At 30.1% G+C, this 18125-nt stretch overlaps 1 protein-coding gene across 4 annotated transcripts in view; it reads right to left on the bottom strand.

The window, feature by feature from the left end:
- The window catches only part of LOC100164801 (cordon-bleu protein-like 1), a 110236-nt gene that overhangs the window by 53603 nt on the left and 38508 nt on the right, over positions 1 to 18125 (bottom strand). The window contains exon 1 of one of the 4 annotated variants that reach the window (XM_008187804.3): positions 4146 to 4579. The exons of the other annotated variants lie outside the window; for them this stretch is intronic. The gene's annotated coding sequence lies outside the window, so the exon portion shown is untranslated. Of the gene's footprint in view, positions 1 to 4145; positions 4580 to 18125 lie in introns of those variants that run through there. 4 annotated transcript variants of the gene reach the window in all.

The raw sequence follows: 18125 nt of genomic DNA, 5'->3' as shown, positions 1-18125 counted from the left end.
AAAATTTAATTTGAGTTTTTATAGACATTTTTTTTTGATAAAGGTAGATTAACCTATAAAGGAATCTTGTATTATATTTTAAAATCTTAGATTTAAAAAGAAAAATTTTTACGAATTCTTAACTCAAAATAATTTGCTAATTTTCGTGATTTTTCCATATTTTGTCAATTTTTGAACTTTAAATGCTAATAAAAAAAAACTGTGACTAAGGATTTTTAATATTTTTAAATGTCATTGTAACAATATAGTAGGAGCCTTGTATTAAATTTTCAAGTATTTTTACTCAACAAATAAAGTTTTATTGACGTTCATAGAAAAAAAAACTAATTAAATTGGAAACTGAAATTGTCCGTAAACAGCTCAAAATATTTTGAAAATTTTATCATGTATAGAAAATGGAAATATAAACAACCAGTGAAAATTTCATATATCTTCAATCATTCGTTTTAAAGTTACATCAAAAACCAAAATCAATTTTCTCGAAAACAGATTTTGCGTAAAAATTCCCGTTTTTCCTTAATTTTTCTTTTGTTTTTCACGGCGCTTTTGAAAACTATTGGAAAAATTTTACTTTTGACCCCCCAAAGTACCAAATAGATTCACTTTCCTATTCGAAAAGGTACTGTTGAAGAAAATCCAAGCACTTTTACTGTAAAAGGTGATGACAGACACAAAAAAAAAATAAAAAATAAAAAATAAAAATAAATAAAAAAAAAACATACATCAATGTAAAATCAATACATTCATCGTTCCACTCAGAATCTAAAAAGAGCTTAACATAATTTTTTAAGAAAAATTTAAAGTTCACATTAGTGTTGCTAATTGGTAATTGCTAATACCTACTTATAACTTATAAGTTAGAACGGTACCTATGTGGGCTATATTAGGTTATTTAATATTAAAAAATATTCGATTAATTCTTTAATTTTTATCCATCAGTACAATAATTAGTAACTACTGCATGGCGTTCAAATAAAAATTATAAAAAGAAAAACACGTATCTCTAATATAAAAAACCATATAGTTTCTTATTTTACACTACTTATCAAAGTACTTTAAAGCATTAAACTAAATTCTGTTTTAAAACAACGAATTTAAATATTTGTTGATTAGGTATATTACGTAAATAATACATAATATCTTACATACGTAAGAATGTAAGATAAAGATAAGAATCTGATAATACACAGAGGTGTAGTGTATTAATTTAAAATTTCACATACAACTTAATTATTATAATATACATTTTTAAACTATTTTTTTTTTCAATTTTTTCTTTAATTTAATAATCATAATAGGGCAATTTGACAAAGGGTTAAAATTTAACGACTATTCCGTAACATCGAATTATAGTGTTTCAATTTTTCACCCTTGTATAAAAAGTAAAAATATATTGGATGCAATATATTTCTGACGTAGAATTGTAAAAAGAACATTTAAAATTGTGATCTATTATCAATAAGCCGATGAATTTACCTACTTAATAACATTTTAATAGTAATGTAATTTTATTTTTAGTATAATATTATGTAAATTAACTGCCAAAACGTAGTATTTGTCTAACTGTACCTACCTACCAACATCACATCAAACTTCAAATTATCACACATTGAATATTCACACAAATGTTTATCGCCTACTGATTAAACAGTCACATTGAATAACCAATCATAATCATGCGGTTATACATACCTATAATAATCACATAAGGATAAGGTACATAACATTTTTATAACGCTGCATTGTTGAATGTCCCCTTTTCGGTTATTTCGTAGGTACCTAATACATATTTACGAACTAATGATTAACTATATACTTTCATCATATAACAACGTAAGTCAATAATGAAGGAAAAATTTAAGTATTAGAAAATAATTGATTTAATATAGATATTAAACGGTACGGATTAATAAATTGAGAGTCTCGAGATGTCAAGATATATTGGTGTTAATATGAACATTAATACTTTACAGTCTCAAATATAACGTAAACAAATTAATCACTCTAGTGCAGTGGTTCCCAAACTGTATTTTTTAGTACTTTATCATTTTAAAAAATTTTCCAAAACATAATATTTACTATATTATATCCATTGTTTACTTTAATACAATTTTATTATATTTGTAATGATAGGTATAAATAATGAAAATAAATTATGTACTGTCCGAAAAAATCAGTTGACATTTTGATAAGGAAATAAGAATGAAAAACAAACCATCAATCATTATAAAAAAATCCCTTATTTATAGTAGATACTAAAATTTTCATTGATGTTGGGATCGCTGTTGACTGTTATAGAATAAATTAACATTTGATTATGATAATATTATCATGATCTATTTTATTTTTATTTAAAAACAGTGCGAGTAGTGGGTTATTATGTAAGGAATCCAATTATCATGCGCTATTCTTATTAGTCATAGTAAGTTCCTGCTGCTTAAGACGCAATATTGGCTTTCCAGTTCCCGATAAGCTATAATGTACAAAAATAATCCGGTTTATGTGAAATAAAAAAATTTGACTAAAATATGGTGAATAACTACGTTATGTTTGTTTATTACACATTAGACCAGTGGCGTATTTGAAAGAGACCGATGGTCCCGATTGCCCCCCCCCCTTTTTGGACCAAAATTTACTTTTATTTAGGTATTAAATATTATGAATTTTTAATTAATATTATTTTATAAAATTAAATTTTCAAATTAGAAGAAAAAAAATTTAAATTTATAATATAGTGATGAATAAATGAAATAATTTTAATAAATTAGAAATCTTTTTAAATAAGTATGAACAAATACGATGTCAACAATTGCCAAAAATCAAAGAAATAGTTTGATATTATAAATGTATAACAGTATATAAATACAGGATTCCACGAAAGTTTGTTAATACATTAATGCTTCGTAAATATTTAAAAAATAATAATCCGCTCATTGGTTACCTACTTAATATATTATATTACTTATATAGTTGTTGTTGGTACTTGATATGTCATAAAGCTGCTTAGTCGAGAGAATGTCCGTCAAGAGACGCTGATTAATATTTTAAGATCCTTTTTTACGTGTGCACGATCATTAAAAAATGTAAATCCTAATGTAGATACATTAATAATAGACAATAATGCTTCGAGTGTATAGTGCCTATATTCATCGACCAATAATAAATTTAACCTACCATTTCTAAAATAAATCATAAGTTATTTGTTTCTATTAACTATACTTAGTAATTAGTAGGTTTACTTCAATAATATTATAATATTATGACATAAATATATTATATTATAATAATATATATATTATTTATATATTTTAATATAAATTATAAATATTTGAGTATGGGACACAGGTAGGTTGAAGGTACGTACTACGGTATATTATATACAAATGACAAGAATTATTAATTAAATTGTTATACCTATTAATAATGATTCAATATGATTGCAATGAATTATTTTGATAAAATAATAACTTGAATAATATAATTAATACCTCCTCTATAGTACCAACCACCGACGTAAATACGTAATCTCAATATTATTATCATCTCGCGGTAAGTACAACAGTTGTTATTAGGTTACTGTAGGTATAACGTATTATTATTATAACGTGGTCTATGTTATTTACATGGTTTTTAATTTCTTATCATTAGGCACAACCCATTATCACGGTAAGTGCTTTGTAATTGATTTGTGATTAAAATAGACAAATGGCGAGTGTGCAGAACGCGTAGGTAATAATGAAATATCCAAAGTGTACATTTTATTATAAAAGTACCTACAATAATACCTGTAGTACCCACTTACGAGAAAAACAACAACAACGATATTATAACACCTAGAAATACATTATATTATATTATAATATTATTATGTACAATCTTCATATTATTATTATTATTATGATTATCTTTCGATCGTCAACCGGCTAGGCTAACGCCAACCGTTATAGGCTGTTTACTATAATATTATTATTATTATTGTTTTACGGTAAAATAATGCGTATTAACGTGGTCGTGATGTATAAACAACACAGCGCCGACGATCGAATATTAATATGTGCGGAAAGGTGACGGTAATTCGCGAGCGCGGCCGCATCAGAACATCGTTAACATTGTAATATGATAAAAAATGATCATTTAGTATTTACCTTCAGCACTCGGGGAACGGATGCCCCACGTCCCTCTAATCCATCACCACAACCGTGGTAGGCGTATAAAATCCAAATTTGAACGATACACTGACGCGGCGCACACAAACACACACACAACACACGTTCGCACACGTAACGCCGCGGCTTAAGCGCGGATTTTTGATTTAACGCGATACATAATACCTAATATTTTTTTTGTCTCACGAAATGAATAATAATTTCAAAACTGATATTATAAAACTATATTATTCTGGACTCGAGGAGGACGTGTATAGGAAAAAACCAAAAAACAAACAAACCGGCAAACAAACTGACGTCGCGCGGACTATTCTAGATAGGTGATATTATTATGATACGACACACACAGAAACTCGCACAGTGGCGCGGAGCACGCGCACAAACGAGAGAACGGCGTTCGACTGAAGCCGGTGCACGCCGCGGCAACGTTCCGTGACCGGTGGACGGGCGGGCGGGCGGGCGGTCATGCAGTTGTCGGTCGGCCGTTTTATAACGAACATTTTCGCCTCTCTTATATTTACCTGCTGCTGTTCTGCTTATGGTTAAAGTATATTATCTACCACGGTCGTAGTGTCGATATGGTTCTGCCGATGGCACCTATACCTTCAACCTACCTGTCTTCAATACGGACAACAATAATAATAATAATAACAACAACAAATAACAATACGTGCAGTGTGGACGTAGTATAATATTGTAGTAGCGTAATAATAGTACAAATAGGTGTAAACAATTCAGTTCGGCCATGTGTGCCCATATTTCACACGTGGCGGTCGGTGAGCTCCTCCTATTTATAATAACCATAGGTACCCATTGTCGGGAGCGGATATAGGAACGAAAAAACGAGGAGGAGAATCTTGACACAAATTATGCACATTCAAGTTCTAAGTGTATAGTTAATATAAATTAAATACTCGTTGTTTTAAAAAGTGATAAACCCTAAAATTTACTATAAAAAGAAAAAAATCATATCATAAGTACTGTTCGTGTGTAGCTTATAAATTATTACACCTTTTTATAAGCCATCAAAAAGAAAATAAAGTATCTTTGCAATAGAAATGTGTTCCTCCCCTCGTATCAGTCCCTGCATACATAAATAACGTCATTATCTCTGACGATCTGAGCCAGCCATCAGATCTTCATAATATTTTACTGAATATATAACACACTATAATATGTTATTAATTATTATATTATAAATTGTTATTATGACTTATAACGACACAAAGCGTTCTTTCGACAGTGAACAAGTGTGGATTTATATATTCAATAATAATAACATATAATTACGATCAATGTTTTGGTCGTAAAAAGCACAACGTTATTTGTAGGCAATATTAATTATACTTTTTATTTTTTTAGTTTAGTGAAGGCTACATCACAATATATAAATTCAGAATTTACATGGTAATTTTAAATAGAAAAATTGTACATAATTATACACCATAATAATTTTATATTAGTTATAATTTCCCTGTCGTGTTCCGGCGTTTGTAAACAGACATTAAAGCGTTATACTATTTTATTTTTTAGCTAACTTAAAATGCATGTAAATGACAAATCGATTTAGATAATTGACAAATATCCACAAATTTATTTTAAAGTAATACACTAATATTTAATTGTGTTTTCGAAAACCGTACTAAAAAAAAAAACTATAAAAATAGTAGATAGGTGACCAACCTAACCTGTACGGACATAATATAATAAGTACCTTATACCGCCGTATCCGTCCATTATAAAAGCAATGCATGTTTAGGATCGATGAAAATTATATTATTCTGACGAGGGGGAAATAGTAGGTAGTAGGTACCTATAAAACTGGGCGTATAAATGATTGTTATATCTTGAAATCATATTTTATCGGAATGTAACTATTATATTTCTGGTATAATATCGATATAATTACAAAATATATTATTATTAGGTATATTTATCATGGGGTGTCGCGAAGTGGTTATGGTATTTTTTTACCAGACATGGGTAATAATATGGGTGCGTTGAGTAATATTTCGTAGGCAGTAATATTGTTGTTGTAAGTATACGCAGTGGTTTAGATCCGTGAATTCCTACGCGTCATTATTGCCGAATATAACCATTGACGTCATCGCGTCTCGGGAATAATTCGGGTGAAAAAAAACCGTTAAAACTTCCTACCCCAAATGGAACGTGGATACTATAATATACAGGACAGGTGATGCATTCAGGCTGTTGGATAATAGCGGCGCTTGGAATAATAATAATAACATAACGAGAGAATGGGCGATGAGTGCACCAGACCAACGACGCCACGACAACGACGACAACGGCGGCGGTGACGGTGAACGATTATTTATATTTTATACGAGTATATTACTATAACATACAGAGTGTTCCACGGTGATTTTACTAATTCAAGTGATGGGATAATTTAAATTCTTCATCCCACTATTTTAAATTAATAAAATGTCTTCACGGGCCGTCTCCCATTATATTGTAATAAAGGTACAGCATAATAATATTATGATTATAATATTAATATAGGCAATCATTTCATTTTGACGTAAAGAATAGGTATACAGGGTGATCACAAATATTATTTACAACTGTTATTGTTATTGTAGTTTATTACCTACTAATTTAAATATTAGCCTCATAGGGAGGGGGGAGTACTCTGTGTATATAATATAAACATATGACGTGTTTACGTGGAATAGGTATATATTAATAAAAATGCATAGTTATTATGACAATTTATAATTTCAACAGGTTAAATTATATTATTAACTATCTACAAAGTTGAATAAATTATTGACGAAGGTTTTTTTTAAAATTATCATGGTGATATTAACCCAATGATATTTTTGTGTACATTATTTTTTATCTTTGTGTTTAGGTCTTTAACGTCGCAAACACTGTAAAAATATTATAATCGTCAGCTTTACAGCATATCGAACTACGGCAAAGGTAACCGAAGTCGTGACACATTTATGGAAAATGTGAAAACGCAATTATTTTAATATTATTATTAATAACGTTCATCGCACATCGATAACCGTTTTAATGGCGTTTAATTCCGATGCTCGGAATACTGGTACGGTCCATACCATTTATAACAAAAGAAATAAAAACCGCGGAAAACTGGTACTATTCAAAATTTAATTTTCAGGGGTTCTAAAATATTTACAATGTTTATAATATAATTTTGATAAATCACCATTGTCAATAAGTTAAATTTAAATAATACTTAAAACAAAAAAAAATATGTTAGCAATCAAAATTACTAAAAAACACAAATAAGTACATACAAAGAAGCAGGCAGGTAAAATAAATATAAAATATAGGTACAATAAATATAATATAATATAATTTATGATTAATATTACTTATTTCGTATACTTTGCTATATTATTTAAAAATTGTCCTATTTTAATTTATTTATTTAAGAAGTTCTCACATTCGTTGTATAGTTTGTCTTGCAAAGTTTTTTTTTTTGAACTTTTAGGTGGTAAGGTATTGTGTATGTTTGATTCAAAACGGGTTCTTTCAATCCGCGTTTCGCTTCATCTTGTTGGATACACATTAGTACTAACCAAAATGATGGATTACTTGTTCCTACAAGTTTATTAAAATAGCTATTCCACCCTTCACAAAAATTGTTTGTTCTGTTGCCATTATTTAAAGTGATTTCGTGTACATTCCAGAAGTTTGGAGAAAATATTTGGCTCCCAGACTGCCCACTAACATAAGTTTCGTCAAATTATTTTAGTAACGGTAACAATTCTACAGGTGTCGTTGTATATAAATAAACCATTCCATCTATTACTTCACTAAGGGGTAAAAACGCTAAAGCGTTAATCATACCGTAACTTATTCTAAAATCTATGTTATTTCTGTATAAGGAACATATACCTAATTGTTGAGCTTTTTGCCATGTAGATTGGCATAAATGAAAAAAACACCCTTTGACTTGCACGCTATCACCAAACAAGTCATTTGTTGCACTCATAGCAGCGATTTCGAAATCCATAATTACATATTTGGATGTCAAGAAACTTGAATGCATTTAATGATAACTTGTTGTAAAACAGTCCGTATACGATTTTTTTGACTTATTTGATAAAAACGCGTACACACAACTAGATACTTTACTTTCATACTCTCCTCGTATTACGTAAAGTTGTTGAAACATATTAGATGAACACTTGAATGTACCATACATAAACCATGATTCAGATTTTGCTAGAATATTTATGGCAAAGTCAGAAGCAAATATAAAAATTCTTGAATCAGGTTGTGCTCACAGTCAAATATCATGAATGACCGAGGTTCAGCTCCCATTGTAGTTTTCCACTCCTCAGGGATATTGAAATCAGAATTTATTGGTTCTCTAGGTAAATATCTATGGCGGTAATTTTGAATATTTCGTTTTAACGAAGAAAAATTTCCGACTACTACAGCTGTATCCTCTGTACATATACAATCATTAAATTACAACGATATTCAATACATTTTTAAATAATAAATTATAAAATAATTATTGTCTAACTTGGAATGTCGAGCATGATAGTTGACAATATTTGACTTAGGGTTTCTCGTGTTCCTACAGATTTTTCCTTTATACTATTTTAACAACAATTATCTCCTCTATTTTGTTTTTAACTGTACATTTATGTGAAATTTCATTTGAATAATTTACGTACTGGAATTTCAGTTAGTTCCATAAATACATAAATAAAAATATATTATAATGTAATAATATTATAACTTACCGGTTTGATCAAATTAGTTGTAACTTTTCCCGGGCATTTCAAATTTGTGTTTTGTGTGCATTTCCACCTGATAGAATTATTATTCTTCCTCAAAAACACATAAGAATATTTCTTATATACTATTAACTCTGAGCCTCTTTGACTTTCAAAATTGTCCATATAAGGTATAATTTTTATTGAAGTAATAACACACTCAATCCACTATTGCGAATGATATTGTACTGATGAGAACTTTCTGTATATTATAGTTCATGACATTTATTGATTAAGTTTACCGTTTTCCTTTAATTCCATTATAGTTTAGGTGATAATTTATAACGTTTTATATCGCGCCGCCATAACGATCGTTTACAGTGAATTTTTTTAACTTTCAGCCGAGGTGTGGCCGAGAGAAAACCGAAAATTTCAAACGATGCGCCGTCAAGCGAGCGGCGAGCGGCCGCCGGGGCAATTGCTATGTAAATAATAATATACAATAAAAGTGCTGGACGTGATTCCGCATCATCATCAACGTCGATTTCAAACGATGCTGCGCGATGGAGCGGCCGTCGGAGTGTAGGCGCATAGCATTATGGCTATACGATAAGCCACGCGCCGCTTATTTCGCGCGGCCGCTTAATCAACGCGGTAATATCGGAGTGATTATTAGTCGATAAAATATGATAAAATATTCGCAGACGGTGTTTGAAATCGTTGACCCAAAAATGCACGGCGAGCACATTGCACCGCCGGTCGGGCTCCAAGCAATGATCGTCGAGAACCGGACGGTGGCGCGACGGACGCGGAGAAAATAATATAACCATCGGCGGCAGCGACCGTTTTCCTCCGAGACCGACCAACTGAAAACATCGCGGTTACCTACACCCGGCACTGAACTGTAAACATGAAACGGGCCGAAAAACTCGTCTCACATAATGTTATTATTATAATATATTCATTATTATTATGTATTTGTTACCATGAATTTTATTTTTGTTAATAAATTACTATTATAATAAGATTCCAATCAAATTGTATAGGTAGCTAATTGAATCTAAATGATGGCACGGCGTCCTCCAATAATTGGACACTTTTCAATGCACGAACGACATATTACAATGTCCGTTCCACTATATATTTACAGGTCAGTGTCACCCAGTCGCGAGTAAAGGCGATTTCACACTTCACCGTAATAGCATTGTGACCAGTGATTTCCGACAAAAAAATCGTGTTTTGAAATTCTTGATAATCTTTTGTGCGGTAATAATAGTGATTCATATTGTGATCAGTGCATACTGTAATGATGCACTGAATGGTAAGTGCGGTAACTGGTTTAACATATCAGTCGATCGGGATTGGATTCTACTTCCGGGTAATAATATAATATACATACTATGGTATCTACCTACTTATAAACATTGCGGTATACAACTTACTGACCACGAGACTTATTACTCAGCCAACCACAGCGCCTAATTTTTTTTTGGAAACCATGGTTTACGTTATTATGGAGGTGTGTGAAGTCGCGTATAAAACCGGGCTTACACTACCACACCATGTCGCCACCTCTCGTCTCATGTTCCGTTTCTGTATAATATTATATGTTTTAATACGTAGCTATCAAAATATTTGCAACACGTTAATTATAATCAATATGTTCAACACTATCCCTATGGGCTATGACATATTATAGTATGGTAACCGGGAATTAACCACGTAGACAACGGCCACCTCGATCTAGGTATACAATATTGTAACCTCGGTTCATATTGTACACAAGGTATACTCGCCAGTGGGTAACCGCGATAATTATACCGGTCGTCATTTGTTCCCAGCGTCCGTCACTGGCGTGTATTCATCGCGTGCCGTTCGATTTTCGATCGAAACGTTTTTGCGTGGTCGTGCGTATTAATTAAACTGTGATGTGTAGTGTGACGAAATTCCGGTGGGACTATTTTTTCTACGTATATATTATAATAGCGAATGTTAAATTATCTAGACTGAATATAAATTATTTTAAAATTTCATTTTGGATTTAGATCTCATTATTACACAATCCAACGTACATCCGAACATAATACAAGAAACTCATTCGAATAGTACTGCCATATACTCACACAGGTGTATGCATTCGATATTAATGTATTATTCCATATTGCCATATTGTAATGTGGCATGATAATTTGGGGTGGTGCCTCCAAAAATGCTCTAAAACCATTTAAGATTCAACAAAATAGTCTAAAAAAGGACAATCTTATTGGAAGTGCGTGACGCTGGCACCTTCTTATTGGGTCTACCTTGTTAAACTGCAAGGAATTTAATGTGGTTCCGTTGAAATTGCTCTACAAAAAAACCCCTATAATGTTTGTATACAAAAAATCAAGCGTTTTCTTTATAAAACAAAATGACAAGATTAGCGGGGAAGATATATAGACTATGTAATATTAAAGTGTTATTTACAAGTTTTGTTCAAAAGCTTATTAATTACCTGGGTCCTGTCATTTTTAACGCTTTACCAATTGATGTGAAAAAAAGTATTTTTAATGATAAAATTAACATAAAAAAATGTATAAATAATGTTTTATTTAGGGAACTAAGGCAGTGTTTATTATAAGAATAATGTATACTTTTTGTATCTAATAACTCTATTTTAATTCTACAGTGTTTGTTAGTAGTTGTTGTATTTAATTAATTAATGAAATCACATATGTTGTACTGTTACTCCCTACACCACCACAAGCTTATAACTTAAGGGTGTAGGTAATTTTTGTTATTTCTTTAATACTTTTTTTGTATTGTGTTTTTCAAAAAAAAAAAATTATTGATAAACCCAAAGCTTTTGAATTGTTGTAAAACCTCGAAATTATGAGGACACCCAATTATCTGTTGTATATATACATATGTATATATACATATATGTCTATTCTGTTGTCTAACTGAAAACAATATTCTGTTATAATAAATGAGAACTTTTCTATTTTTAAACTCATAACAGCTGGTGTTCCTCAAGGAACAATACTTGGCACTATTTTATTTAATATCTACTTATCGGACATCACACAGATGCCATGCACAAATATAGGCTACAGCCATCCTTTCGCTCTTTTTGTCGACAATACAACAATCTATACTGAATCTCATAACATAGAAGCAATAACAGTCAATTTACAAAATCATTTAAATATTTTATCATCTTGGTGCAATATTAGAAAATACCAATACATGCCTAAACAATTGTAAAGTTTTATTTTTGTTTGTATAATTCAACCCCTAAGCGGGAAATTTTACAAAACTACATAGAGATACAGTGAAACGTAAATTTGTACCATATTCAATAAATCCATTAATGACCAAAGAACAAAAAATAGTTTAAGCTAAGCCATTATTATAGAGAGGCAAGGGAGAGGTACGACGTGAGGACAGTGTTGGGATATCGAAGAGTCTCGGATTAGGCTGTAGTCATGCTGAGGGTGATCTATCCTTAGCAAACGCGATAGGTAGGAAAGAAACTTATTTTTAACGTGCTCAATACGTATTTAATCGTTGGCCAAGTATAGGTGCCAGATTTCACACTGTACTTGAGGATGGATCGAACCAGTGCGAAGAAAAGAGCGGAGTGATGTAGTTGTTGAGAAGGCCATGGTGATACCCACGACAAAGCCTAGGATCTTAAGTGCTCTGCATAGGGCTAGTTACGTCAATGTTCAAAGACGGAGAATAGAAAATCCCAAGATCCTTAAAAAGGATACGTTGAAAAGGGATACCATCAAAGTTATATAGACACCTGGTAAATGTCATGACGTTGTATTTGTTAAGCGTCAACCCTAGGTTCCAAATCCATCTAGTTTTGTACAGTCTTCGTCATAACTGTAAATACTCTATATTCTATACCCTAGCTAAATTTTGACAATGTACCAATCCATATTGAAAGCTAACTGTTAAGTATTTCGGTGTAACGTCGGATGAAAGATCAACTTTGTGGACACACTTATCATTTAAACTTCAAAATGCTTATAAAAAACTAGCGATTCCCTGTTGTAAACAGAAACTTTCAGAAAAAAATGTTCCCTATACCTACTTTATTTATACAAGCAAGTACTGCGCACACTGAGTAATCTTTAGATATGCTTGTACGAAAATGTGCACAAACCCACTTAAAAAAATTGAAAATATTTCAAATAAAATCCTATACTCTGTTCAAATTAAGAACGTGACTCGGCGGCGACCAGTTTACGTCGATATATGGTGAGACGCCGTCCCATTACAGCGACGCGTCGGGCGCTGCCGCGGAACTAAAGCTCCGACCATGCACACAACTCGGCCGCCGAGTCACGTTCTTAATTTGAATAAAGTATAGTAATACTAATTATTCTATATATTTTAAGAAACCTAATCATACACTAAGACCTCAAAATACCAAAACTTAGAAAAATGTGGCTGAACGTTTCTTTAAGTCCATTCACAATAGTCAACAGGTTCAGTGCACTACAATCTCAACATAAGACTTAAGACGAGAACGTCCTCATGACTCATGACCATTTATATATTTTAAACTCCGTTTAAAGTTTAGTGTTGAGTTACTAATCACTTAGATACTACTCCATTATAATTAATATTAATTTTATTTAAGACGCAGTTAGTAAGATGAGACATATTGTAAGTATTCATCTTCCCTATATATAAATAGTGCAAGCTAGGAATATTCAACTGCATAAAAAAATAAATAAAAATATTATAATCGCGAGTCATTTGCGGTCCGAAAAAACGCGTCGTCCGTTTGTCGAGGACGGCGCGGCAAGGTAAGACGCACACCTATATCTTTTATTCGCAGGTTCCTTGTAGGGATAAACAGTTAGAATATTCATATGCTTCTACGACCGTTATTGGCATTGGTTACTGTTTAGAATGCATTGTATTTACACGTATTATATTATATAGTGTGTGCTATATATATAGATAAATTTGAAAACCAAAGTTAAACCTTGATAAAATGGTTGCATCATTAGGTACGACTTTTAGAATAATAAAAATTAATACAATATAAATGTATGAAATATCATTTTAAATTATTGTCGCTTCGTTAGATGCTTTTAATATTCATATACAATATAATTATTATATTATAGTTTATAACCTGTACACGTACATATACAATATAGGTACGTATAATCACATAGGTTATTTGTAATATCCAATAGTTTAACATTAGTAAAATCATTAAAACTGTTGCGTTATGCGTCCATTAATCCTCAGTGACGATAAGTAGCCTCGAGTAGTAAAATATAATATATAATTTAATAGGTACATTTATAATTTAAACGTAAGAATGTGTGAGCTCAGTAAGAGCCCTTAGTAACTACCCGGTAGGTATTGTATAAAAAAAAATATTATTATTGGAACCTCGATAGATTATATCTACCTACATTTTAATAAACTAAAAACTAAACAGACATGTTCGTAGATGCTGTATAGTAATCAGAAACCACAGTAACATCCATATCGTTAGTGTAAAAACCACAATAAACCCAATATTCAATAAACTATCTAAATAAATTATAGTAATACCGTGGGTACCTATATACTATATACCTATATACTACTGAATTATCTTATAGTTTGCAATCACCATTTTTTCGGTGTATCATTATTGTATACACCTTCGTACAGCAGATATACGTGTATAATACTACTACTACAGTCATTGATTATAATATTATGTATATTATTTTATTATTATTGTAGATATCATGATGAATATCATGTTTTATTATAGTATTCAGGTGCATTTATTGAAAATCAATTCAATTTTTGAGAACTCATATTTTAAAGTCGAATTAGATACAAACTCGAGAAGGTTGTAACTTGTGAGTAGAACCCCTATTATAAATTATTAGATATGAGTCGATGAATAGTTTTATGTACTTTTACTTGAAATGGGTTTTTGGGTTTCTAACTTCGAGCTATACACCCCTGGTTAGGTAATAGGTGTATTAAAATAATTCACACGCCCAACGGGCCTATAGTTGTGCTGCGTGCCTGCATAATATCGCAATCGACAATAATTATTGTTAATTAATTTTATGAGAAAACCTCTTTATTAAATCACTCGAACTGCAGAGTTGAATTTATAAATAATAAATTATAATGTATACAATGATATTAGACCGGTCGCATACGGTTGTACCTTTTTCGTTTATATAGGTTCGGTAGACAAGGGACAAAAACTAGCTTGACACAGATCTGGAAAATCCCTTTTATACGCTGTGCTTTGACAATCGTACGACCACAAACTTCACTGCAAATATGTACAATACACTGCGTCACGAAGATGATTCTTATCGGCCTATGTAATAGGTTTTTATATGATATAACATGACTGTGGTTATGCAGCGATGAAGCAGTTTTAATATAGTAATGCAATATGTTAATTACACTGCTTATATTATATTTATATAATATTCGATCAGAAGATTCAGGCGAAAAGGGACTATATAATAACTAATACAGTAATGCATAGGTAGTTAAGTCTGTACTATAGGAATCAGAAATGATGTACAAATAGGAAACTCAGTAGCAAATACAAGTATATTATTATACTACCTATTTATACTTGTAATATTACAATAATAATTCACGAATGCATGAGAATTAAGGTGCGTTCACATCTTCCTTGTATAAATATTTAATATTATGTAGATTGTAGGTAATATTATAATGTTGGTAACACGTTAGTTACATATAAGTTGAATGTATTTAAGTTTACGTTATACCTACCTTATGAATGCACCTTTAAATAAAAGTTATTATAGACTTACAGGTATCTTTGGTACCTACTACTTATCTTAAAAGTATTCTAATAACCATAAACAATATACATTGCTTAAATTATAAATATATTTATAATTACAGCTATATTCAGCGCTTAACCTCAGATATACACATAAATATATTATATTTAAGGAAACTATTGTCCATTCTATTATAATATATCACTATCATTAAAATTTAAATATCAAATGATAGTAATAAATAAGTTTGATTATAGTTCTCAAAGTAAAGCAAATATTTACAATCAAAATCTTTGCAAGTGATAACGTACGTCATTATGATTCAAAGTAGGTAACTTAATTCATATACTGTATACAGATATACTAATATATTCATTTTTGATAGAATGGTATTGTTATTTGTTTGTTCTCTTAGTTTACTAAATCAGTTTTGATTGAATGGGTGTAAAAGTTCTAAAGCGATCATCGCTTTGTTTATGCTTCGTGCCTTGTTTAGAATTTATTCTTTGGAATTATGTAAAAGTTGATTACACGAAAGTTTGAAATGCATGATGAGTATACGTTAAACAGTGTGATTTCTATTAATACAATTTTCTAATTTATTCGTTGTCACGTTTTAGTAAACAAATTGTCAGTGTTCGCGAATTGTAAATGTAGACTAATTAAAAAAGTGGGAAACTCGCTCTGCTCACTTCGGTATAATAGCCAGTAGGTGCTGAGTGTATCTCACAATGAGTAAGTCCCTATAACGTGTGTGATATATTTGAATTAAATGATAAGTCATTGAATATGAAAAACGATTCTGAGTGGAAATGGTCTGTCAGCCTATTGTATTAAGTAAATTTTATTGTATGATTGTATTAGTGATTTATCATATTATTGGCAAAATGGTAGGCTGAAATAATTTTCGATGAAAACATCAGGTTTACAATAATATTATTTAAAAATTTTAATAATAGTATGTATATGTATATACTTATAATTTACATAATATATTATTGTTTATAAATTTGAATTAAAATCATCCTGCTACCGTAGAATTATCATCTGAAAAGAATAGATGTTTATTATTCATTTTTAAATAAAAATAAGCATAATAAAAAAATTATATAGGTACATTTATTTAAAAAATAGTTTTGCGTAAAAATTCACATTTTTCTAAATTTTTTTGAAAAGTAGGAGTATTTTTAAATTTATCATCAAAGTATCATCTAGATTCCTTTAAATCTTAAATATAGTAATTACAAATAGAATTAAAAAATATATATTTTCAGTAACATAAACGAATAAGCGACTTAAAATGCATGATATTGGTATTGAATCTTAACAACGTTGCATATTAGGTTTGTAGGTATTTATGAACCATAATATAAATTCTAAACGTTGTTTTAAAGACTATATACCTACATTTGATGGTCTATTATAATAACAGGATATGAGCATTCACTAGCATTGTTACTTATATGAATATTCCTCGATCATCATATTTTTATTAACAATATAATATTCTAACAATTAATACCTAAAATAATGACGAGTACCTATGCATAATAATATACATATAAGATTTAAGAATTTTTTATTAATTATAATTTAATAATAATCATGATTAGTATTATTAACCAATTTAATATTATCGTGAATAATAATCGACAACGTGAAAATAATAATTATTACGGTATTTCTGGACTAAAGCCAGTTACCCATTGATGTACATACATATAGTACCTATAAATAATTTTAATATAATATCATATTCAATTGTAACACACATAATTTAACATAAATTGCAATTTATCAATAAAAAAAAAAGGTGGGTAAGTGGATGTCGCTCTACTGTACAGTAGGTTACAAGTGGGTCACTGTATAATGGATAGTATTAAATTTGAATTCAATGATATAATATCACTGTATAGGAAAAACGATTCTGAGCGGAGACGGTATGTCAGTCTAGGTATAAGGTATCTTATATACTTATCTATGGTATTAAAAAAAAATTGACCAATAATAGGTATCTATAATAAATTCCAAATTAATCATATCACAATATCCATTCGGTACTTATAACGCGTTATACATCAACAACAAATCGTGGTACTATCATAGATATAATATAATAGTATACTTTAGAAGTTTCAATAATATACAATCACAACAAAATAACTAAAATAGTTATTCCAGGTTTTTTAATATGTGATTTCGTCCAAATTTGAACTTAAAATGACTATAAAAATAAATTGTGCTTATGTATTTTTTAGATTTTTTGGTAACAGAATTAACTACTTACGTGGAATCTTGTTTTACATTTTTAATCCTTAGATATAAAAATTGAACATTTTATACATTTTTAACTACGAAATAATTATTAAATTTTAAATTTGATAAATTTTGTAAAAATTCGATCTTTAAATGCTTATAAAAAAAATTGTGCCCATGTATTT

Source organism: Acyrthosiphon pisum, chromosome A2 (genome assembly GCF_005508785.2).
Source record: "Acyrthosiphon pisum isolate AL4f chromosome A2, pea_aphid_22Mar2018_4r6ur, whole genome shotgun sequence".
Lineage (NCBI taxonomy): Eukaryota > Metazoa > Arthropoda > Insecta > Hemiptera > Aphididae > Acyrthosiphon > Acyrthosiphon pisum.
This window is presented reverse-complemented; position numbering and strand designations above follow the sequence as displayed.